The following is a 24,802-nucleotide window of genomic DNA, read 5'->3' on the forward strand; positions in this document are numbered from 1 at the left end:
GGACTTTGGCATGGGTGAGGGGAAGAATGTGGAAGGGGGGAAGGAGTGGGAAAGAGAAATGACCACTTCTGAGAATATGTGATAGAAAAGTAGGAGAATCTCTGCATCATCAGACAGGCATAATTAATTTGGAGATATCAAGATGTTCACAGAAAGTATGGGTAGGACCCCTGGTGTAAAATACCACTGGAAAAATCATCTCAGGAGGGGTAGGAAATCCTCATGAAATAAATCCTAAAGACAAAAACAAATCTAATGCAGATAAGGAAGCAAAGCAGAAGTTGTCCAAAGAGATTAATGAGGATACACAAGCTGCTTATTAATTCTACTTCTGATACTTACCAACTGTATGACTGTGAACAAGTCACTTCACATCCCTGGGCCTCATTTTCCTTATCTATATTTAATGGGTGTAATGGCCAGCAGACATGCATCAAGTCCTTGGAGCCAATTCAGACATTTCTTTCCTGATTCTACCCAGCTACAGGGACCTTTGGGGAATCATGTATTGGCCATGATGACTCAGAATTAGTACCATGTGATGATGAAAGGCCTTCATTTTCTTCAGAGCTAGAAGAACTAATGACTCAGGAGAGGCTGAGCCAGAACAGAGAGTATATTTAAAAACTGTGAGTTGATGATCTTTTGCTTTGGCAATTTTTAAATGAGAAGGACTGTCTTGAGTTGTCCACTTCTCTAATGGCACTCTGTTTCTTTTATGTTTATTCTTTCCTAATCTGAAGCAAAGTCAATATTCCAAGAGAGGCGTGTTCACACTAGTGGTAAAACCAGAAGAGCTAGCAGAGCCCTCAGAAAAGCCTCCCTCTGGTCACTAGTAACATTTTCAGGCTAGTTTGATGAGCTCCCCAGCCACTTCACTTCATCCCCAGGTATCTTCTATGTGTGCAAAGGGCCAAGGAAGTCCCCGGTTTGTGAAATGTTTTGTAACTTCTATCCACTTTCTACCTCCTCAGTAAATACACTTCTGTAAGAAGCTAATAGATGTCACTAGTGGATAGATATCAATCAGTAAGGACATTGGACAGGGGCTCGTGAGTGACCATGTCAATGAACAGCCTCCAGAAAGAACTTTTACCAAGACAACACCCAACGGGGTCACAAAGAGTCAGACATGATTGAAAGTGACTGAATAGCAACAAAATGCACCTACCTCCCTACATCATTGTGAAGATCAAGTGAGATGATATTTGTGAAGTGTTTTGCAAACATGAAAGCATTGTGTAAATATAGTTATTATTATCACAGAATGAATTAAGCCCAACAAAAAGTAGTAAAGACAACAGGAAGCAAGTTTCTTAAGTTAACTTTGAGAAATGAGAAGAATCAACGGGGGCTGGTAGATGAGTTAAATATAATAAATGAAAGACAAAAGGTTAAAAATACTCTTTAATTTGTGTCCATTTATTCTGTCAAGAAAAAATATGTTTTGAACTTTATGAAACATAACATAAAATGGTTAATTGGAAGTTGAAATCTATGATAAGTAGGGAAATAGTGAAAGAAAACTTAACTCTCTTTACTGAGTTCAAGTTACCAGGTCTAGCTGAACTACAGACCAGAGAACTGAAAGACTCTGTGTGACCTGGGGTTCAATTGTCTTTGAAAGATTAGGACAAAAGAGAGAAGTACTTGAGGAGCATGTTCTACTTCTGACTTTGGTGGGAGAAGGCTGTGTTGGTTGAAGAGAATGAGATCTTTAGTTTTAAAAAAGGAGGGAGATTTAAAGGATTTAGAAAATGGAGAGGTCAACTAGGTGGCACAGTGGATAGAGTATTGGGCCTGGAGTCAGGAAGACTCAACCTTCCAGAGTTCAAATCCAGCCTCAGACCCTTACTAGCTGTGTGACCCTGATAGAGTCCCTTAATCCTACTACTTCAGTTTCCTCATCTGTAAAATGAGCTGGAGAAGGAAATAGCAAACCGCTCACAAAGAATTGGACACAACTGAAAAATAACAAGGAAACAGAGGAAAAAAGAATTTAGGGGGTGAAAATTTGGGAGGAATTGAAAAGGTGAAAAAAAATTGTGCTGAAAGACAACTAAAAAGGAAAGGAATTAGAGAAATGGAAGGGGAAGGAACACAGCAAAGTTGTCTGAGGAAAAGAAGGAAAGGGGGAACAGAAGCTAGAGAATGGTTCCAAAAAAAGGAAGAGTGACTAGCTGAGAAAGTAGCTAGTCAGGAGAGTGCCAAGCTGCTAACAAGGTTCGGAGAGTGACTGGAGTTGGAAACCTCCCATAGCAGTTCTCCGGGGGTGTCACTAGCAGGAACAAGAAAAGACTTTGGCGTTTACTTCAAGAAGGTATGGAGAGCAAGGGGATTTTTACAGTGACTTGAACAGGACTGTGCTGTCTGTATTTCAATCACAGCTCAGTGACTATTTTAAGTGCTCATCTCCCACAATGAAGAAGAGGAAAAGACTTGAGAAATAACTTTCCACTTTCCATTCCTTAAAATAATTTAAATTTTTATTTAAATTTAAATCATGCTTTTAAAAAATATGGAAGAAAAGCTTAATATAAAAGCAAAGAAGAAAAAAGATGTAGGGGGCAGAAGGAAGGTCTCACCTGTGTTAAGAGGCTGGAATGTAGAAGAATGTGACATAGAAGAGGAAGGGGGAAAAATGGAAAACTGAACATTTAGAACTCCAAATGTTGATGAGGCTCTTTTCAAAAGAGAAGGAATAAGGGAGGAAGGAGCTGTTTGTCCTCTAAATGTTAGGGATACCTGATGATGTGGAGCCACAGGTGTGGTCAGGTGAGAGCTCCTCTAGGAAAGGGCAGAGGAAAAGGAGAAGCTGAGGGGTAGTTGGTGACTTCTTGCTAAGGATTACTAAAGCAACTTTTTTTTTTTTTGATGCGATAATAGCCACAGAGGCTGGCTGTCTTCCTCAATCACATGTCCAGAGCATGAGCCTCCAACATTTCTCTACTACTCACTTCCACTGATTTATGTGGACACAAATGATATTGTCAAAAGAATCTATATTCTTAAATTCAACACCCTGGAAAGAAAACTGAAGACCTTAAAATACAGGTGGTGTTTTTATCACTTCTGCTGACTGAAGGAAAGGACATCAGCAGAGAAAGGCAAACTGAGGAATTTTAAAACTGACTGAGGAAATGGTATCTAAGAATAGTATTTAGATTTCTGGACTATGACTTAAAGTCTCTATTTTAAGGATTCTGTCAAGGGATGGAGTGTACTGAACAAGGGAAACAAAGAATGTATTCACCCACATAGTCTTGAAGAGCTAATCAAAAGAGCTTTAAAATGAAAAGAAAATGAGGGAAGAGAGAAACTGCCTATGTAATCCACTAAGTGAAATCCTGGCTACAAAAGAGGGAGAATAACAGTAGAAATATTTAAAATCTATGGCTTCAAATATCTACCCAAAAAAGCACAAAAGTATGGGAAACAGACAAAGTGAACTAAAGATTTTAAAGCAAGGAGGTAAATTTGACCTTTTCAGTATCACTGAGATTTGACGGGATATAGTTCTGAAAGCATATACTTTTTTTTTTTCCCTAAAGGAACAGATTAGGTAGAAAGGAAGGTGAGATTGGCAAAATATGTATTAAGAAGATTTATAATTGTTTAATTTTATAATTGTTTAATTGTATAATTTATAATTGTTCCATGTCAAAAGAAGATAACTTGGTGGAAATAAATACAAATTACAAGGTAGCCAGTAAGTCTAATGTAGGATAATAACTCAAAATTATTTTACCATAGGTAAAATCAGGAAAAAGAGATAGAGAGTATCATCACATGTTAAGATGATCTAGTGAGATTAATCATGTCTTTGAGTAACAGTTCAGGTTATGCTAACATAATCTTTCTTTTTTCTAAAAGAAAGGTCACTAAATTGGCAAGTCAGATGAGATAATAAATATAAAGCGATTTTCTAGCCTTTGTGTATTATTTAAATGTTAACTTTTTATTATTGTAGCAGAAAATGCTATTTATGAATTAAGCAAATAGGGATTTATTAAGTGCTTGCTAGGTGCAGATATACTTTCCCTAGATTTTAGGAAAGAATTTTTGAATCTCTTCCATGATACTTAGGGGCAGGGGAGAGAGGTAGAATGGAAAAATCAGGACTAGAAATATGTATGTGCATATGAAACTGAGTGAATGGGTAGATTTTAGTAGTCTGGTGTTGACCTTAAAGGAGATATTTGATGGACTTCCCCAAGTATCTATACTTGACCCTCTACAGTTTAAATTTTCCTCAAAAACATGCTTGAAGGTATAGGTGTCAGGCACATCCTGAAGAGCCTAGAATGTGAAAAAGAAAAAGAAAAAAAAAGATTTCATTCTTGAGCAATAAAACCAATTCCCCCTGTATGAAATTATGAAAGTCTTTGAAATATAGGACGACGTCACTCAGGTTATGTGCACTCCTCAAAACCAACAAAAGAAAAATAAGTCAATAAAACATTTTAATAAAGTTATTTTAACATTCAATATAAAAACAAACTATTGTCATAACCAGCCATCTTCCAGGAAGGGGAGCAAGAGGGAGGACAGAAAGGGCACTGAGGAATGTGCTAGAGAACTACGTAATTTGGAGAATGGGTTACATTCGAGAATTAAAGTTGATGTGAAGATTGACTCCCTGACATACTGGACATTTACTCAGATTTTTGGTACAAAATTTCTTCATTCATTTCAATCTCATGCTAACACAGTGTGTGAATTTTAAAAGATTCTGGTCCCCTATCATTTGTCCAACTGAAAATCTTGATACAAGAGTTTTGAATCCTTGCATTGTCATGTGGTTTGTATCATTTAAAATGAGCTTTAGTATTCTTTATAAACGGCAACTAGCTAGTACAGAGGCTAGAGAGTCAGGTCTAGATTCAAGAAGACTTTTCCTCGAACATTTAATGTTTCTTTGTGACCCTGGGCAAATCATTTAATTCTGTTTGTCTCAGTTTTTTTTTTTTCCACTTATAAAATGACCTAGAGAAGGAAATGGCAAACTACTACAGTATCTTTGCCATGAAAATTCTAAATGGGGTCACAAAGACTCCTACACAACTGAAACAACTGAACAACATTCTTTATAAAGCAAAACATTTTACATAGGCTTGTTTCTTAGGAATACTTTGCCCTTCAAATTCTGCCCTAGGCACTCCCAATGAAAATGTGATGAAACACTTATTTACATAATAAAAATAATGCAAACACCCAAATAATGGATGGGTTGAGTTAACAAGATGTCATCAATTTTCCGTTTTGGGTAAATCCTTCCATAAAGACATTGACACAATTGGAGAACAAAACCTGTTGTATTGAATGAAATTATAAATTGGTTTAAAACTCAACAAAAAATGGAAACTGAATCATAATGAAACTTCAGTGGTATCTATCCATCCTTCCAGGGGCCCAATAAATAGATTATTTTCAACATTTCCTTATAACATAAAAATGGATTTATTCCAACTTAAGTCATAATTTGTATCTATGTGTGTATAAACACAGACAGACAGACAGACAGACAGACACACACACACACACACACACACACAACTATCTTTAACCAAATCTTCCCTACCACAAGAATTGAATCTGTAGTCCAGATTCTTTGTTGCTGTTTTATCTCAAATCATAGTCAAAGAGCTGGAAAGGATCTCAGAGGTCAAATTATTCAAGTGTTAATTTTATAGACAAGGAAACTGAGGCCCAGGGAAGTTAACTAGCTTGATGAAAGGTCATGTGTAGTCATGGTTTAATCAGGATTTGGGAGGGGTAGAAGAGGGTAAGAGGGATCTAATGATAGTGATGTGGGGGGAAGAAAAGAAGATCATTAAAGTATTTTTTAAATATGAACAAGAAAACAGAAGGAAGCTCAGAGAGAGAGAGACACAGACAGGCAAGGCAGCTTGGAAATTTACATATGTTTTTATTTACTATTAAAAATTTAATAGAGATTTATGGTTTCATCTATGGTCCTATTTTACTGTTCTTTGTACATGGGAATGTTCATGTTTGTTGGTGTTTGTCACATTAACAATTTAAAAAAAATTCACAGATGCTATTAGCAGGCACAGCAGGATCACTGTTAATGGATGCTCTCCAGAAGTGCTGGGCAACAGAGAGCTATAAGATGTACTAGACAGCAGAGACCTCAAATTGCACCTGGGGCCCTTCTAATGGAACTGAGACATTGGGATATCAGCCAGCAGCCAAAGCCAAAGGACCCAGGCTTTAGGAGCTATGTCAGCAGCTTTGGGGAGTTATGTTAGGGTGCCAGTGAATCTCTTACATCCATTGATCTTGAGGATGTCAGGTACAGTGTGAAGAGTCACCCAGAGAGGGTTTGGGACTTAGGGAAACCTTTCTTCCTATGTTCAGAGGCTCTTGGCAGCTCCTACCCTACCATACTATTTATCAATAATCATTCCCTCCTCAACCTCATAGGGCTAATACAGTGCAAAAAGGATAGTCTCTCAAGTCAGAGAACCCAAGTTTAAACACCAGCTGTGATGCTTACTATATTATATGACCTTAGGAAAGTCTTTGGGCCTGACTTTCCTCATCAGTAAAATAAAGAGTTCAGACAAAATCACCTCTGAGCTCTCTCCCAGCTTTAGATGCTACGCTAGACAAAACTTTGTTGTACTCAGGGTTAATTTCATGCCACAATAGGATATTAGAGTAAGACTTTAGTGGAATCCATAAAGACATATTAATTTTTTAATATGCAAATTTTCTCTAGGTCAAGAACAATTTGATTAAATTCATTGATGACAGACTTAACACCGATTCTTTTCAATAATGTGTGGGGAGGCAAGAAGATCAGAAATATTTTGTTAGCTATGAGAGTGATGTGTTTGGGCAATAGTCTTAAAGAGCTAGAGGGAAGCTTGGAGATCATGTAACTCTCATTTAACCACCTCATTTTACAAAGGAGGAAATAAGAGAGTGACTTGTCTAAGGTTACAAAGCAAGTAAAGCACAAAGCTGGACTGAGACCCAAGACTCTCAGGCCAATATTCTTTCCACTACAGCATGAAAAAATATAATTTCTTGTTTCTATTCCAGCCAAAGGAGATTTCCTATTCCCCACTGCTCCCCTTTCGTCATTTGAAAAAAAAGCTAGCAGATCTGACTCCTGCATATACATGTATATACATACATAGAGAGTGTACCAATTCAAATAGTTTATATATTATCAGGGAGAAAAGATGTACATAAAAGAATATATAGAATAAACACAAGGTAACTAAATGCGATATAGTTAAATAAGGGTGTCTGGATCAGGGAAAACTATCAGTTGGATGAGGAAAATCTTGTAGAGCAGAGATTCTTAGTCTGAGGTCCATGAACCTACAAAGAAGTGCTAGACTGACTTCAGGAGTTCTATGAACTTGGATGGGAGAAAAAATGATAGCTAGCTAGCTAAATGATAGATAGATAGATAGATAGATAGATAGATAGATAGATAGATAGATAGATAGATAGATGATAGATAGAGATATATTTGTTAAACTTTGTTCCCTTTGCAAGTCTATATATTTTATTCCATATCTTTTTAAACATTCTTCCGATAAGGGATTCACAGGCTTCACCAGACTGACAAGGGAATCGATGACACATAAAACAATTTTTAAATAAAACCTTAATGTAGAAGATCATACTTGAACTGTGTCCTAAAGAAATCCTTTGAGGCAGAGGGGAGGAGGCAGTGCCCTGTCACAGATATAGTCAGCGTAAAGGTCCAAAGACAGCAAATGAAATGCCATGTGTGGAGAAATGAGAGAAGTCCAGTTTGTCTGGACCTTAGAGCATGAGAAGGGACATAATGTATAAGATGATTAAAAAGATAGGTAGCATTACTTAGCGAAGGACTTTAAAAACCAAACAGTAGAGTTCAGAGTTTATCCTGGAGGCAACAGAGAGTCACTAGTGTTTATTGATTAGGAAAGTAACATGTAAGCTGTGTTTAAGGAAAATCTCTTTGGCAATAGAGAAGAGATTGGAGTAAAAAGCCTTGACAGAGGGACACCACTTAGAACGTCCTCGTAATAGTCCAAGCAAAAGGTAGTGAGAGCCTGAACTAAGGAAGCAGCTTAGTGAGTAGACAGAACAGATCAAATTCAAGAGACAGTAGGGAAGTAGAATTAGCAAGTCTGGCAGTTGACTAGACAGGTAGTGTAAGGGAGATAAGGATTCAGGGACAATTCCAACGCTGTACAGCAGGGGAGACTGGAAAGATAGTCATGTCTTTGACAGACCTGGGAAGTTTGAAGCAGGAGTGGATTTTGGAGGAAAACAATGACCGGATTTTGGGACACATTAAGTTTGAGATGCCTCCAGGACATGCTCAATAAACAGTTGCGATGTAGGACCAAAGCTCAAGGGAAAGAAAGGCTCATGTCAATGAGATCCCATCAAAGTATCAAGTGTAATACCAAGTCCATACAGGTCCAAAAGGCTTATGAATAAATATTCCCCTTTCATATTTCCATTTCATAAAGACATCAGCCATTCCAGATGGTGTATTTCAGAGGCCTGACTGTGCTGCTTAAATACCTAGCAATGTACCTGAAGTATGAAGCCTATTGAATGACATGACAGTCCTGGTTTAGGAAGTATGCTTGAATTTCATTTTCTGATTTTTTTTCACTCTAACACAGTGTACATGTCGTGATCTTTGAAACATGAGAACTCTGAGTTGTGAACAACCTTAAATTCTTGATCTTTGCTAATGACACAATCTTAAGTTTCAAAAATGAGGAAACACTAAAATACATATACAAATATACAATCACACAATCCATTTTTCAAAATCTAGAGGGTCTATCAAAAACCTCATTTTTTCTTAAGGCTTTTTGTTTGTGGGTTGGTCTTCCAAAGCCATCTGGGAAAATCATTTTTGTTTTTTTGGTTTTTTTGTTATCATTGAAAAAAATTCATTAAGAATTAATTATTTAATTAATATTAAGAATTAAGAAAAAATTATTAAGAAAGCACAATGTAAATTGTTATCTCATTGGTGAATAAAAATAAAAAGATTTGTCTATTGTGTACATATTTGCGTTGAGTTGTTAGAACATTAATTTTCTTGCTACCTTTGGGGCAGAAATGATGTAGGGCATGGGAATGTTCTCTACCATTTAAAATATAAAGATAGTTTTATACCATTATTTGAATGGGTACCTACTCTGCCACTAATCTCACCTCAGACACTTGATACTCACTAGGTGTGTGACCTTGGGCAAGTCACTTAACCCCAACTGCCTCAGCCTGGGTCATCTCCAGTCATCCTGGTGAATATCTGGTCACTGGATTCAGATGGCTCTGGAGGAGAAGTGAGACTGGTGACCTGCACAGCCCTCCCTCACTCAAAACAAAGTCAAGTGCAAGTCATGTCATCATTTCTCGATGGCATGGTCTTCTTTGGCAACGAAGGATGAACACACAATCTGGGGCAAGTCACTTATTGTCTCTGGCTTCAGCTTCCTTATCTGTAAAATTAGACTGTGCTAAACGATTTCTAATACCAGCTTTTGCAAACCTCTGCAAGATCTACAAAGCACTTTCCTGTGTTGTAGAGTGTGATTATATTTCCACTTTGCAGATGTGTAACCTGGGGCTCAGAGAAGTTAATTAACTTGCTAATGATCCCACAGTAACTAAGTGGCACAACTGGAATCTAAACCCTCATCTCCTAACTCGAGGTCTGGCACTTAGACAATATGGCCTAAGATTCCTTCTCACTTCCATTTTCTTTGTCTTTTTCTCTAAGAGCAGCTAGATGGTGCAGTGGATAGAGCACTGAACTTGGAGTCAGGAAGACTTTTGTGAGTTCAAATTTGGCTTAGACACTTGCTAGCTGTGTGACCCTCGGCAAGTCATTTAATCCTCAGTTTCCTCATCTGGAAAATGAGCCAGAGAAGGAAACGGCAAACCACTCCAGTATCTTTGCCAAGAAAACCCCAAATGGGGTCACAGAGTGTCAGGCACAACCAAAAAATGACAACAACAAATACTCTAACGCCTGTAATAGTGTTTGTGGGTATTACAGCATCCAAATCACTAAGTATCCGAACCCATAATGTTGCTTCTGGGTGGCAATTTTTCCTATTTTATGTTTTTTCACCACTTTAGCTTCATTATCTATTTAACAATGATAAAATGCTCCATTTCCTCACATCCTGCTTTTTATTAGGAGGAATATATAACTCTGATATCTGTTGGATTAGGGGGAGAAAAGGGACCTAATGATTCATATGCCAGAAATCACACGCTACCCAATCATTCCTAAACATTCTTGGCTGGAGCCAAGTCTTTGTAACAAACAAGACCACATGAAAAACCAGTCAATCCAGTTTTTAAAGTCTGGCATATTGGACCAAATCTAATCACTTGAAGAACAAGCATTACAGTGGGTCCCAAATACCAACTCAGTGACACATTTCTAGGCTCTCTAGTTTCATGGGAGTCACTGACAAGATCATCAACTTTCCATCAGATAATGTTTTGATATATTTGCCCCCAAATCTATTAAATGTCTCTGAATTTAGGCTGCTTCTTAAACTTCAGAGATATAGTCCATTGCTCTTCACCATATACTTTGATCAAATGACACCAGCCTCCTAACTAGTCCCACACAAAACTGTTCCTTCATCCCCAAACTCCAGGCATTTTTTCTGACTGTCCCCCATGCTCCAAATGCTCTCCCTCGTCTCTGCCTCCTGATTTCCCTGGCCTCCTTCAAGTCCCAGCTAACATCCTACCTTCTATAAGAAGGTTTTCCCATCTCCCCTTAATGTTAGTGCCTTCCCTCTGTTCATCACCTCTAATTTATCCTGTCTCTATTGTTTCTCCTATTAGAATGTGAGCTCCTTGAGAAAAGACTACCTTTTGTTTTTGCACAGATTCCCACCTAGCACTGCACCTAACACAAAATAAGTGCTTACTAAAAATTATTGACTCCCTGACCTGCTGCTGTGTCTTTTCTCAAAACCTTTGTTTTCCTGCAGAGAACGTTGCTCTTGTACAGTAACCCCAAGTTTACCTCCATGACATGAGAAGACAGGCATTGGGAAAGAACTTTATCACAGGAATTAAAATAGTAATTAAAAACTAAAAATTACTTTTGCTTTCTTAAATGTGACTATTCAAAACAGAATACTTAAGATATTAGTTTGTTTTAACAGGACCTGAGATTTTATTGGTGTAAGGATCTCCCAGGGAGGAAACTCCTTCTATCAGAGAAGATCAGTACCTACTTTACAACTTAGAGTCTTAGAGAGTGGCCTGGAACACTGAGGGTTTCAGGGTCTTATTCGGTCATGGCCAATATGTGTTAGCAACTTGGTCCCAGGTCTTTTGGACACCAAGGCCAGGACTCTATCCATTACATCATATAGCCTCTCAACAATCAGTACGCCAATGAACATTTATTAAGTACTTACTGTGTGGCAGGCACTAAGTGAGGCACTAAATGACTTTACATAGCCTTCCCTCGCTGTAATCCAAGTCACTTGCAGGTCATGGCTTCATCTTCCTGATGTTATCATGATCCTCTTTGAGAATGAAGGATAAATCACATAAGTGCTGGGAAAACCATAAATGAAAGACTGAAAAGTTGAGGGGTGAAGAAGTAACTGTGACCCAACAGAATAATGGAGAAGTACGGGGGAGTGATGCCTGATGGGAAATTAAGAAATAACTGGACTTAATCTTTAAGAGGAGGTACCCTATCAAAGTGAGGGACCCCAGGGACAAAAAAGTAGTTCCAAGATGTAAGTTTATGAATTACAAGGCTGAAGCAACCTTCTCAGATGAAGAACTCTCTGGGCCATGATAGGAAGTCTGGAGGAATGGGAAATTATACTACTGGGAAGTTATAGTAATAGAATGCAATTGAGCAAAAAATTTGAAAGTAGTTTCTAGGTGATAAAAAATAGAAACTAAATTTAAGACAGACGAATATGGGGGGGGGGAATCTTATTGACTTAATTCATTTAAAATTAAATTGGACAACACACCTTAGAATATACTATGAAGAGCAATAATCTTTTAGGCCTTTTTCCTTTTTTTTTCTATCCCCCAGTAGATGACCGTGGTAAAGTATATATTTGTTGAGTGGATGACAAAGTGAATGAAATCATCCAAATGCCATGACAACAAGGTGATCATGTTCAGTTATGCCCAGTGTTGTGAAGCTGTGGGATGACTGATAATTATTGCATATGGTAGAGACATCTCAAGAGGAATCTTCTAAGAGGAAAGAAGCCAGAATTGTTCTGGAACAAGGAATACTCTAGTGATCATATGATTAGAAATGCTTTTGTTAAAATGAAGATATTTGTATTTAACACTGGAATTTTAAAAATAATGTTCATCTATAGAAACAAAATATTACTTATTGCACTATAAGTTGTACCACAGGGAAGACTAATCCGCATGAATCTGAATTAGTAAAGAATCACATAATTTTCTTCAAAGGAATCAATCCATCAACTAGCATTTATTAAATACCTACTGTGTGCCAGGTACTGTGTTAGCTCCTGGGAATGTAAAAACACTTTGAAATACTTCCTGCCTTCAAAGAGATTGAATTTTATTCAGAGGGGAGAAAAGATATCTTTATATATGCCCTTCGTAATGGAATAATGCAAAAGGGGAATAAAAAATAAAACAGATCCAAGAGATGTTGCATCAGAAATGCATCTTACATTAGCAAATGTGTATTAAATCTAGCACTGTTGGAGATAGTAAAGAAGCAGCAGAAATGTTCTCTATCTTCAAACTTATGGCCTTTTTGGAGATATCAGGCTTGCACACGGGAGAAGTAGACCAATGCAAACAGGTGCTAAATTGCAAGGAATTAATTCAGAGGAAAGAAAGAAGGGAAACTGGAAAGTTCTGCTGAACTGAAAATTAATAGATATCTAACCTTGAGGAAGTCACAGAATTTTACTAGTCCAGCTTCATTATTTGTAAAATAAGGAGAGAAATATCTGTCTTACCTATTTCCTCGTACAGCTATGGTAATTGCTCGATCAAATACCACACAGACGCACACACACACACACACACACACACACACACACACTCTCACACACATTTATAGACTACATATGTATATATGTGTATCTACAGTATGTGTTTATGTTTAGAGTATATATGAGTGTGTATATACGTATATACACACATGTATACATCTGTGTGTGTGTGTGTGTGTGTGTGGATGACAATGAATAGAGAGAAAAAAAAGAGTTGAGTTCTGCATGAACCTGGGCAAGTCACTGAAACTCTCAGTTCACTAGGGCACACTTTAAGACTATATTAACTAAAGACACTTCAGAGACTGGGCTGTTCTGATGATACAGTATGTTCTTCATGGGAGTTCCCATATTGATTAAATCACAAGTCCAATTAAAGCCAAAGCTAAGATGTTGGTGGGGTCATTCAGGGATGTGCAACACTCTGTGACTCCATGGACCATAGCACATTATAGACTCTTCTATCTTCCACTATCTCTCAAAGTCTATTCAAGTTCATGTTCATTGCTTCCATGACACTTTCTATCTATCTGATCCTCTCCCATTCCCTTTTCCTTTTGTTTTTAATCCTTCCCAACATCAGAGTCTTCTTCCCAATGAAGCCTGTCTTCTCATTATGTGGACAAAGTATTTAAACTTCAGCTGCCACTAAATATCCTAAATATCAACTGATTTGATCTCTTTATTGTCCAAGGGACTCTCAAAACTCTTCCGCAACACCACAATTTGAAGGTGCTAATTCTGTGGCACTCAGTTTTCTTATAGTCCAGAAAACATAGATTGATATCTGTAACCAAACCTTGGCATTCAGGACTTACCCAATGTTAGCTACTTGAACCTATAAAAAGTTCAATTATTCCCATTTCATGTAGGGGAGGGGAGGAGAAACATTACCAAAAGGCAACCTTAGGTAAATAAATGAGCAGAACAGAAAGAAAGGAGGCCTCTAAGCAGTGCCGGGACAATCCATGTTATCACTGCCATGTCTCAGGTCATCATCACACTAGGAAATGATGTGAAAAGTTTGGAGATGGGTGAAAAGGAAGCAGGGTGTTGGGAACGTTTCATGCATTGGCCTGGCAACGATCTCACCAAAGACCAAGAAAATAATCCAAAGACTCAGATTAGCAGAAGGCATGGAGAATAGTTGTGAGGGAATTGGGAGCAGAGGTGCAGGAATGAGGTCGCTATCACACTGTGGGGCCAAGAGGATCACCTGCAAAGATCTTGTTTTTCCCAATCTTGCCAGAAAGCCAAAAGCAAAGTGGAATGAGGGACAGTAAGAAGGGAGGGGAAGGGAAGAGAGAGAGAACTTTAGTTAATTTCCCCCTTCTCCCCCCCAGATAAATTTAAATACCTGAGGCATTGGATCCCAGATCATTCAATAAGGAGAATATCAAAATCTAAAGGAGTTGAGAACCAAGGGCATCATCCACAAAAGGAAACCAGTCAAGACGGTATCACTAGGTCTCCTCCCTCTCCAAAACCATCCGAACCCAAATACTACCAGAAGTATATCATTACTATCACTAAAAGTGGAAATAAAATTGGCAAGCAATTAGAGTCAATTTAAAATGGAATTAGCTACATTATCTAGTCTTAAACAAGTCTCTGATCCCTGGATATGGTCAAACAGATTTTGTTGCTCACTTGTCAAGAATATTTGAGGGGAACTCATTAATTAGGGAGATTGGTCCAGAATAAGACAACTTGAATTCAAATTCCACTTTCGACACTTGCTACATGCTCAAGTAACTTAATTTCCCCCAGTCTCGGGTCTTCATCTATAAACTGAGGGCTTTGGACTAGATATTTTCTAAAATCCCTTTAAGTGCTAAGATCCCATGGGGGTGAGGAGTGGAAACTCACCATTTCCCTCTAAAGGGAGCACCTCAACTCTGTACCAATATACATGGACCAGGTTCAGGTAGAGTCAGGCTCCAAAAAGAATTGTCAAACTCTTTTTCTCACACTCCTTAATATTTTTTTAATATCTCAGTCTCAGAACTCCAAGGTAATACCAAACACTTAAAACTTAGGTACGGCTCATGTCAAGAGTCTCTCAAAGACAGAATAGAAAGGTATTCAATGTACAGTATAAATCAGATATAGGACAGTAATTTATTTCCTCCACACAAAAGAAATTTTGACACAAAAAACAAAGACTTAAACAAGCAGCATCAAGATATAACTATTATGATCCTCTACTAGGAGGTTGATTTTTTAAAATATCAAAACAAGAAAGATTTTTTAGGACTCATGAATAGGCATTTTACCTTCCCCATGACTCTCTACTGTCTCCACCAAGATTCATAATTTCTAGCAAGCCAGAATAGGATTTAGTCTCCTTTGCATTTGGATGACTATCTTTTCCTCCAAGAAGAATTGCAATACTGCATGTAGCATTAATTGAGGGACCCAGAAACTTCTGGCCTCTTAAATCAGTTAGTGACTCAACATACATGTATGAAGCATTTACTATGTGCCAGGCATTGTATTAAGAGCTTAAAATACAAGGAGAAACAAAGACAATCCCTGTCCTCATGTAACTAACATTCTAGTTGGGGAAGATGGTACATAAAAGACAAAGTGATGGGGAGAGGAAGCATGATGGCTAAGTCCCAGGAATGTGGAATGACTTGTCTAGGCCCTTCCTGGAAATGGAGATTCTTCACACTGCCGTATGCTCACAGCCTCCATTCTTCCAGGAAGGGGAGAGAGCCCTCTGCTCCAACCCTCCTCAAGGGAAATTTAATCTGAGAGGACAACCTGCCATGTATTCCAGAGGAAAGAAAACAGCAGGCCAGAGGGCAGAATGGCAGATTCACTTCTTTTAAAGTCTACTGAGGAGGCAGCTTTTCCTGGTCCAGGGGCCAATCTTTTCTGATACAACTCTGACACATCCCTGCAGACTTCAGACAATATGGGGAGGGGGCATGAATCACCTATGCTTTGCTGGTTCATCCTAAAGTGCAAAGCCCTTCAGCATTGAGTTCCACAGGTACACAGGTATACTTCATGAGGTACTCATCTTATGAAAAATGGAGCCAAAGTCAGTCACTAAAAGATGTTCTTTTTAATAATGGTGATGTGATGAAAGCCATGTTATAGGAAGAGGAGTTTGGTGTCAGTATGCAAAATAAATCAGTCTGAGTAGACCGGAGGCACAGAGACTAGTTCAGAGGCTATTACAATAATTCAGATATGACATATCTAAGGCTTTAACTAAAGTACTAGAAATGGCAACGTAAAGAAGTGTTGGATTCAAGAAGTATTAAAAAAGAATAAGCCATAAGACCTGGTGACAGATTAAATATGCAGGCAATGGAAATGGAGGAAAAAAAAATCATTGCTATTTCATGTTCAGGAGAACCTGGAAGATATTAGGATAAAAATTTCAGTAATTGGGAACTTGAAAAGATGTTGTTTCATTTTTGACATTTTTAGGTTATAGTGAGATGTCCTAGTGGAAATGTCCAGAAGGCACATTGGATATGCAAGAGTGGAGCTCAGCATAGAGATCAGAGTATACAGATTTGAACAACATCTAAAACTTATCATTGAAGCAACAGGAGTGAGTGAAATCTTTGAGGGATAGAGTGAAACTGACAACCATGTACTGAATCTGGGGAAGATTCATATTCCAGGAGTTGGAGAGTTAAAAGCAGTCCCTGAAGGGAAAACTCAGGGGGGTAGAAGTCCCAGAGCAGTGGACTACTGAGATATCAAAGAGATTGACTGAAAAAAGGTCATTGAATTTGTCAACCACACATTCTCTGTAATGCAGTAAAACTAGAATGGTAGCACCAAGATCCAAACTGAAGGTAGTTGCAAAGTATTTGATGAGGTATAGGAAGGGACCTCATAGATAATCCAAACCCCTCATTTTACAAGTGAGGAAACTAAGGCCCAGGAAATTTGTGATGTGTCCAGGCACATAAAGGCAATGAGCATCAAAAAAAAAGTCAGTGGCTACAGGTCACTCATTTAAAAAGAGAGTGGGGTCAATAGAATTTTTTTTAAGAATAGAAGTGGCTGCATGTTGGCAGACAAAGAGAAAGGAGTAAAGGAGTCAAAAGAAAGGGAGAAAATAAAGATGCTGGAGAGATATTACAGTAAAAGCAGATAGAGTTAGTCCAAGGAGAAAGAAGAGAGTAGGACTGGGAGTGAAACTAAGAAAAGAAACCTCTACTATGACTGGCAGGGGGAAGGGGATAGAGAGAATCTGTACAGGGATATTTTGAGATGTGGAGAAAAGTAGATGATAAAGTTCCTAACAGATGGAGCAAATGAAATAATAATGGGAAAGCACTTTGGAAATTATAAAGGGTTATGCTTATGTAAGGATTGAAAAAAAACTGCTCAATAGAGAATCTCTGGTCATATCTTCTTGTTAATATAAACCTTTAAAAACAAATTTTGTCATCCTTTTTTTCTTCTTTAGGAGACTTAGAGTGGTGTGGTAGATAGCTGGTCTTGGAGCCACAAAGATCTATATATGCATTGCCTGTGACATTTACTTACAATGTGACCTTCAGTAAATGTAAAAACAAGCACCCCAACATACACAGGGGTCCTGCTATCACATGTTCTTAGATCTGCATTTCTAAAAGGAAAGGCAACTTTTGAGGGGTCAACAATCATGTTAATCAAGCACATGTATCATTCACTTAAGTTCAGGGGAAAAAGTCAGCACCCTGAACTTCAGAGAAAATACAGAGAAATAAACATCAACAGGGGCCTGACCATACATCACAGATCAACAGAGAGATAACTCTCTGACTGTGCATACATAGTTACTAGAAGGAGAAGCACCAACATCTGGGTTTTCAAAGTCAGGGGACGGCTTAGCAGCTACCCTGAGTCTTGTCTGGCCAAACACTTCCAATGAGTAAGCCCCAAAGTAAAACCTCATATCAAAGTCTTCATACACTTTTCAGAGCCAGAGCACATCACAAACCTTGAAAACCAGTGCCTCATTAACAAAAGGTATAGGCCTTCCTACAAATCTCTCCTAATTAAACTCCTCTTAATGGACAGGCCTAATGGGATGTTTGTCCTTCATTCAGAAAGAGGACCATGACATCAAGATGATGACATAACTTGCAGTTGACTTTGATTTGAGTGAGGGAAGGCTGTTCAAGGTCACCAACTTCACTTTCTTCTCCTGAGCCATGTGGGCCCAGTGGTCAGATATTCATTGGACAACTGAAGATGGCCCAGGATGCAATGTGAAACCCCAGCCCTTTCAGGTTAAGGTCCTATCACATTCTCACTTTGAGTGACTGCAAGTCACTAACCCACCCAGTGCTCTAGATAACTCTTTAAGACTATAAATTGCAGAGAATGTACTACTTTGCATTGGTAGAGTAACAAAACCCAGGGAGGAGGGAGTATCTAGGAGACAGAAGTCAGCAATGCCAAATATTCACAGATTAGCCAGGAAGGATCAGGACAGAGAAAAGACTATTGGATTTGGCAATTGAGAGCTCACTGATGAGCTTAAAGGGAGCCCATACAGTTGAGTGATAAGACAAAAACAAAAATGAAGATCAAAGAGTAAAAAGCTAATAGAGGCAGTGAGTATGGAGAGATTTTTTTAAGGTCTTTGACTATGAAAGGATGGAAAATGATAGGATATTGTTCATCATTTTGTAACTCTTTCATGATTATTGATGCCTCTTCCTTTCAATCTTAATTTTCTTGAGGCAAAGACTTATGCTTTGACCACTTTTTTTTTTCTTTCTTCACAGCACTTAGCCCAGGGCTAAATACATAGTAGGCCTTCAATCAAAACTCTTTTCTTAAGTAAAACTGTCTTAATGAGTATCAGATAAATTTTGATCCAACTGACTGACAGTGGGGTGCTTTGAGATCACATGTAAATAAAATGAATCCTCCACAGAGACTAAAAAAGAAAGGTAAATATGTAGGCAGACAACCTGAAAAGAGCCAGGTACAGAGGAATCAAAAACTGAAGAAATCTAGGGCTGAAGGATTGAGTTGGGTAGGACAGAAGACCTTCTCCTGGCTACTTGCTCAGGCTGGATGCCAAGAAATGAAGACTATTTCAGGGAAATAATAACTTATATGGAGAATCTTAAAGAAGATCATCGACTCCAACCTTCCTAAAAATGTGAAAAATACCTTCCATCAAACCCCTAACACATAGTCAGTCACTATCTCCTTAATTAGCTGCAGTAACAAGGATCTCGCAGTGTCCCACAAACTAGTCTGTTCTAATTTTGGACAGTTATAATTATTAAAATAGTTATTTATTATATTGACCAAAATTTTCTACTCCCTCTCCCATTATTCTAATACTTTAGCCCTAGCTCTGCTGTCTGCCATGACAGAATATGTCTACTTTCTCTTCTGTGTAGTAATCCTTCAGATATTTGGAGACAGCTATTACATCTCTCTTTAATCGACAAGCTAAACATTCCTAGTTCTTTTAGTCATTTTTCATGTGATAGACTTCTAGATCTTTGTTCTCTAAATTGCCAAGGACCCTTTAAGATTTGTAGCCCAAACTTGGTCATAATGTACAATCTTTGCAATATATTGCTGTAATCTTTTAGCTAGTATTTTATTTAGGATTTTTGCATCCAATTCATTAATGAAAGTGGCCTATAATTTTCTTTCTCTGTTTTCACTTTTCCTGGTTTAAGGACCAATATCATATTTGCTTCCTGAAAGCAGTTTGGTATGATCTCTTCTTTGGCTATTATTCCAAATAATTTATTTAACATTGGAAATAGTTGATCTTTAGGTGCTTAATAAAATTCACTCATAAATTCATCTGGTCATGGTGCTTTTTTCTTAAGAAACTCATTTATGGTCTGTTGAATATCTTTTTCTAACATAGATCTATTTATTCTATTTCCTCTTTGGCTAATTTGAGCAATTTATATTTTTGTATTTTTACCATTTCATTAAATTTTTAAATTTGTTGGCATATAACTGGGCAAAATAACTCTTTGTGATTGCTTAATTTCATCTTAATTAGTATTATATTCACCCCTTTCTTTTTAATACTACTAATTTTGTTTTCTCTTTTTTAATCAAATTAACCAACGGTTTATATATTTTATTGGCTTTTTCATAAAACCAACTCTTATTCTATTATTTCAATTGTTTTTTACACTTAATTTTATTAATCTCTCCTTTAATTGTTAGGATTTCCAGTTTAGTGCTTAAACCCCTGACCAGTACTTCCTCGGTATCCAGAAAAGCTAAAAAGTTCTCAAGGAAGTCAGGGATGAAGGAAGAGAGAATATGAACAAGGACGAGGTAGTTTTTAGACCTGAAGAGAACTGTAAAAAATAACATTTACATGTTCACGGGTTTTTAGCTAAAGTGATAGATAAGATTAAGTTTACAACTCTGCCCCTGTTATATACCAGAAGCCTTCCCTGACTCTCCTAGTTGGCAGCACCTCCCCTTCCCTCCCAAAATATCTTGTATTTATCATACATATATACTCATATTGTGTACTATGTGAGCACAGATTGTCTCTGCAATTGAGATAAGATCCTAGAGGACAGAGATTGTTCCATTTTGTTTGGCCTTTTTCTCCACAGTGCTTAGCATAGTGCCTGGCATATAATGGGTGTTTAATAAAGGCTTTTTGTTTTATTGAAGATAGCTAAACTGTAGGAAAATAGTTTCTGCACGTTAAATGATTCACTGTACATGTACTATGTGTTCTAGCTGGAACTAAGTAAGGAGGGAGAGGAGAGGAAGAGGAAACCAAGGATCCTATCCTAATGGCCTACTCTCTGGTGACAGTGATAACAATAGCCTTTCTGTATCACTTTGAAGTTTGTAAAGCACTATACACATTATCTTAATTCTTATAAGAAATTTGTGAAACAGATGTTATTATGAGAATTATTGGCACTTTTCTGAAGAGAAAACTTAAGCTAGGAGAGGTTAATAGCTTGCCTAGGGTCACATCTAGGAAGTACCTGAAGTTAGATTTGAACTCAGCTTTCCTGACTCCAAGTCCAGTATCCTAACTACTGTCTTCACTGCTCCACAAGCTGCCAAATGTAAATGTCCTGATGCTCTAGGTGATGGTATCAGGTCATCATTGTTGTTGTATTTGTCCTACATTCTGGAAGAGAACTATGACATCAAGATGATGACATGACTTGCAATTGACTTTGATTTGAGTGAGGGAGGGCTGTGCAAGGTCACCAGTCTCACTTTCTCCTCCAAGGTCATCTGGGTCCAGCGGTTTGATAGTCATCAGGACAATTGAAGATGGCCCAGGATGCAATGTGAGACCCTGGCCTGAGTGAGATACACTCATGCAATGAATAGGCTTCTTTAAGAAGTTACTCAAGGGATGTCCCCTTTCATCAAAAAAAAAAAAAAAAATCAGACTAGGAGGGGAAGACTCTCAGGGTTCCTAGGTAGAAGAGAAAAAATTGCTAAACTAGAAACTGCCTAATAGGAAAACTCACACCCAGCTCCTCAGCCCAGCACCCATTCCCTAATGCCTCTTTTTAGGTAAATATAAAGTATAATTTCAACCCTATGTTGCTACAATGAGGTGATTCCCTCAGGTTCTTTCCAGATCTAATACTGGGTGGAAAAATGTGATCAATGTCAAAATCTCATCAGCAATGAGAAGAGTATCCAACTTATTTTGTAAACTGGTTTTGAAGCAATAAGATTTTTTTTCAAAGAGTAAAGATATAGTAGACAAAGTACAGAGGGCTTTGATGATAGTTCCTGAACTCAAAACCCATCAGGCCATCAGTGATGGAAACACCTTTGCAGTCTTCTGTTAATAGGTTGTCCTAGGTTCTCTTGTAATCTCAGATAGATAAGAAACACTGGACAGTCACCTAATTTAGCTCACATTTATCTGGATCCCCCAGTTGTTCCTCATTTTTGTTGGTGTTATCTATTTACTCTTTGTTCTCAAAGAGGACAAGTGCCCCAGCAGAGTAACGTCTTCCTTTGCAAGTCAATTGGATTTGAAGCAGAGCTATTCATAGTCACCACCCTCACTCTCTCCTCCAGAGTCATTGGAGTCCAGTGACTATAGTTCAGAATGACTGGCAGTGGCCCTGGATGCAGGAGACTTTGGCTTTTTAAGCTACGGCTCCCAGGACTCAGTTTGTCTGAGGCAATGCCCATTCTATATTTATCCCTGAGCTGAAGGTTATGTTTGGTCTTAATTTTTGTATCTCTCCTCGGTTTCTTCTCCTTACTATTTTCCCAACTCTATAAAACTCTTGTGCTGCTTATTGTATAAAATATGAAAGTTGGTACTCAAATGCTTTAACAAAGACTTTGAGGCGGGGAAGTCAAAATCAGATCAAGAGCTTGATCTTATATAGATCATATACTTGACTGTATAGGCACAAGCTAAGGAAAATTTAAAATTGGACAATAATCTGAGAACCTAACTATTTTAATCAAGCATATTTCTAAACTGCTAATAGGTTTCCACAATGGAATGTGATCTGTTGGAGGGTTCTGTTACTTCTTACTTCTTCTACTGGCCTGATTGGATTTATTTTTCTGGGTCTCAAAGTTTTTAACCTCCCAATGAAATTGAGTACTATCCCTGAACTTTAAGCTCTTCCAAGGACAAGTGCTTTCTAAATACAAAGCACTGTAGCCTCAATCATGGTGATCATTTCCAAAATCCTAAAAAAGGAAAACTCTAATTGGCACACATAAATGCATTAGTCCTCATCTTGGAACAGTCAGCGTGTATTATACGGGGAGTCGTTTTTCCATGAGATCATAAGTGGGGTCCACCCCATAAATGTTTTATGAACTGCATTAGCTGGTAAGAGGCCACACCTGATGGAGATGTGTGCCTCTCAGTTCTTTTGGCTTGCTGGGTCTGTAACAAAGGGTAAAGTCCTAAAGAATGATATTCTTCTATCACATCTCTAGAGTTATAGTCCTAAGAGTCACTTTTTCAGCAACAACCCATTTTGATCATTCCACGGAGCTGTTGGGGAAAGTATTGGGAAACGTAGAAGTGTTGGGAAAATAAACAAAAAAAAGGAAATATATTTGTTTCTTTCACTTTTATTGGGGGCAGGGGAAGGAGTGTCCATATAGTATCCTTAACTCTGGCAATTGTATACAAAGATGAAATTCCTTTACAAAGATTTTAAAGATGTTTTTCACCCTTTAAGATTCTGAAAGGGTATTGTGCAATGAAAGAACCTACTTGAATGCTACTAACACTTAGTTTGTACCACAGAACGCTATTTGATAACACAATTTTCATATAAAATAATTTTACTTGGATTCAATATTTCAATTGAAATATGAAATGACTCTAACAATAGCTAATATTTATAGAATACTTTACAAATATCTCATTTGATCTTACCAAGAACCCTAAGTGGTAGGTGCTTTTATTATCCCATTTTATAGATGAGGAAACTTAAGTAGAGAGAGATTAAGTGATTTGCCCAAGGTCACAGGGCTAGCAAATATCTGAATCAGGATTTGAACTCGGGTCTTCCTCACTTTCTATGCGTTACACCAAACAGCTCCACTCTATGCAAGTGAACTAAATAATTCTCATCAATCAGGATTATACTATCATACATTTAAGCAAAAAGTGGTCTCGTTGGACAATCTATTCTAGTCCAATCCCCTCTTTATATGGATGAGGAAACTGAGTCCTAGGAGAATACATGAGAAATAATTTTTGAACCCAAATCCTCTGATTCCTCTCTGTTGTGCCACAGCTGCCTCCAAATGAATTCATTTTAACTATTAACAAAAAGAGTTGATCCCAGCTGAATTTTTTTACATTTTTGTTATTGTTTTGTTATTGGTGTTTAGTCATTTTCAGTCATGTTGGACTCTGTGACCCCTTTTGGGGTTTTCTTAGCAAAGATACTGGAGTGGTTTACCATTTCTTTCTCCAGCTCATTTTACAGATGAGGAAATGGAGGTAAATAGGATTAAATGACTTTCCCAGGGTCATACAGCTACTAAGTGTCTGAGGTTGGATTTTAAATCAGGAAGATTTTCCAAGTGACATTAACTAGACAAAAATTTTGAATTGGTGGCTGTTTTCAATAAAAATGAATTTTATATGGTTGCTTAAAAGTTTAAAGTAACAGATTTTTAAAGTAGTTTTTAAAGGTAGTCTTTTGTGTTTCAGATATGGAAGGTAATCTGAATTTCAAGAAGAGGAACTCAATTCTTTAAGGTACATTAGAGAACAGACTTATTTGAAAACAGAATTAGAAAAACTCTCTGGGAAAATTCAGAACAAATAGTCCATGAACTTCATCCCTCCCCAAACTTATACTAAATAACACACTATCCCACAATCCTAGTTTCAGTGTCATTTAGGAGCATGAATTGGAGAAGCATTCAAAATGTATAAAGGGGACTGGTAAGGTACACATTCAGGATTTCTCCCAGGCATTAAACTGCAGGCTGGTGTCCACCCTGATGAAAATTGCAAGTACAATGCTGCTTTGCAAAGGCAACTTGTTTTTGATGAACAATCCTGTGTTGCACTCTACGTATAGGAGCAACACAAGGGAAGTACTTTCTCCCCTCTTCCTGCTTACACAAAGCATATTGCCATGAGGTCCAAAGTCAGAATGGGATAATCAGGACAAGGTTCACCCCGACTAAGATATGGAATCTGTGGGAAAAAAATAGCTGATGAAAATGTTTCCAGTGACATTGAAAGGGTTGGGGGGTTGAATTTTGCTATCAATGTTCAAATGAGCCAGAACGATTTTGTC

The sequence above is a fragment of the Notamacropus eugenii genome, chromosome 4 (genome assembly GCF_028372415.1).
Source record: "Notamacropus eugenii isolate mMacEug1 chromosome 4, mMacEug1.pri_v2, whole genome shotgun sequence".
Taxonomy (NCBI): Eukaryota; Metazoa; Chordata; class Mammalia; order Diprotodontia; family Macropodidae; genus Notamacropus; species Notamacropus eugenii.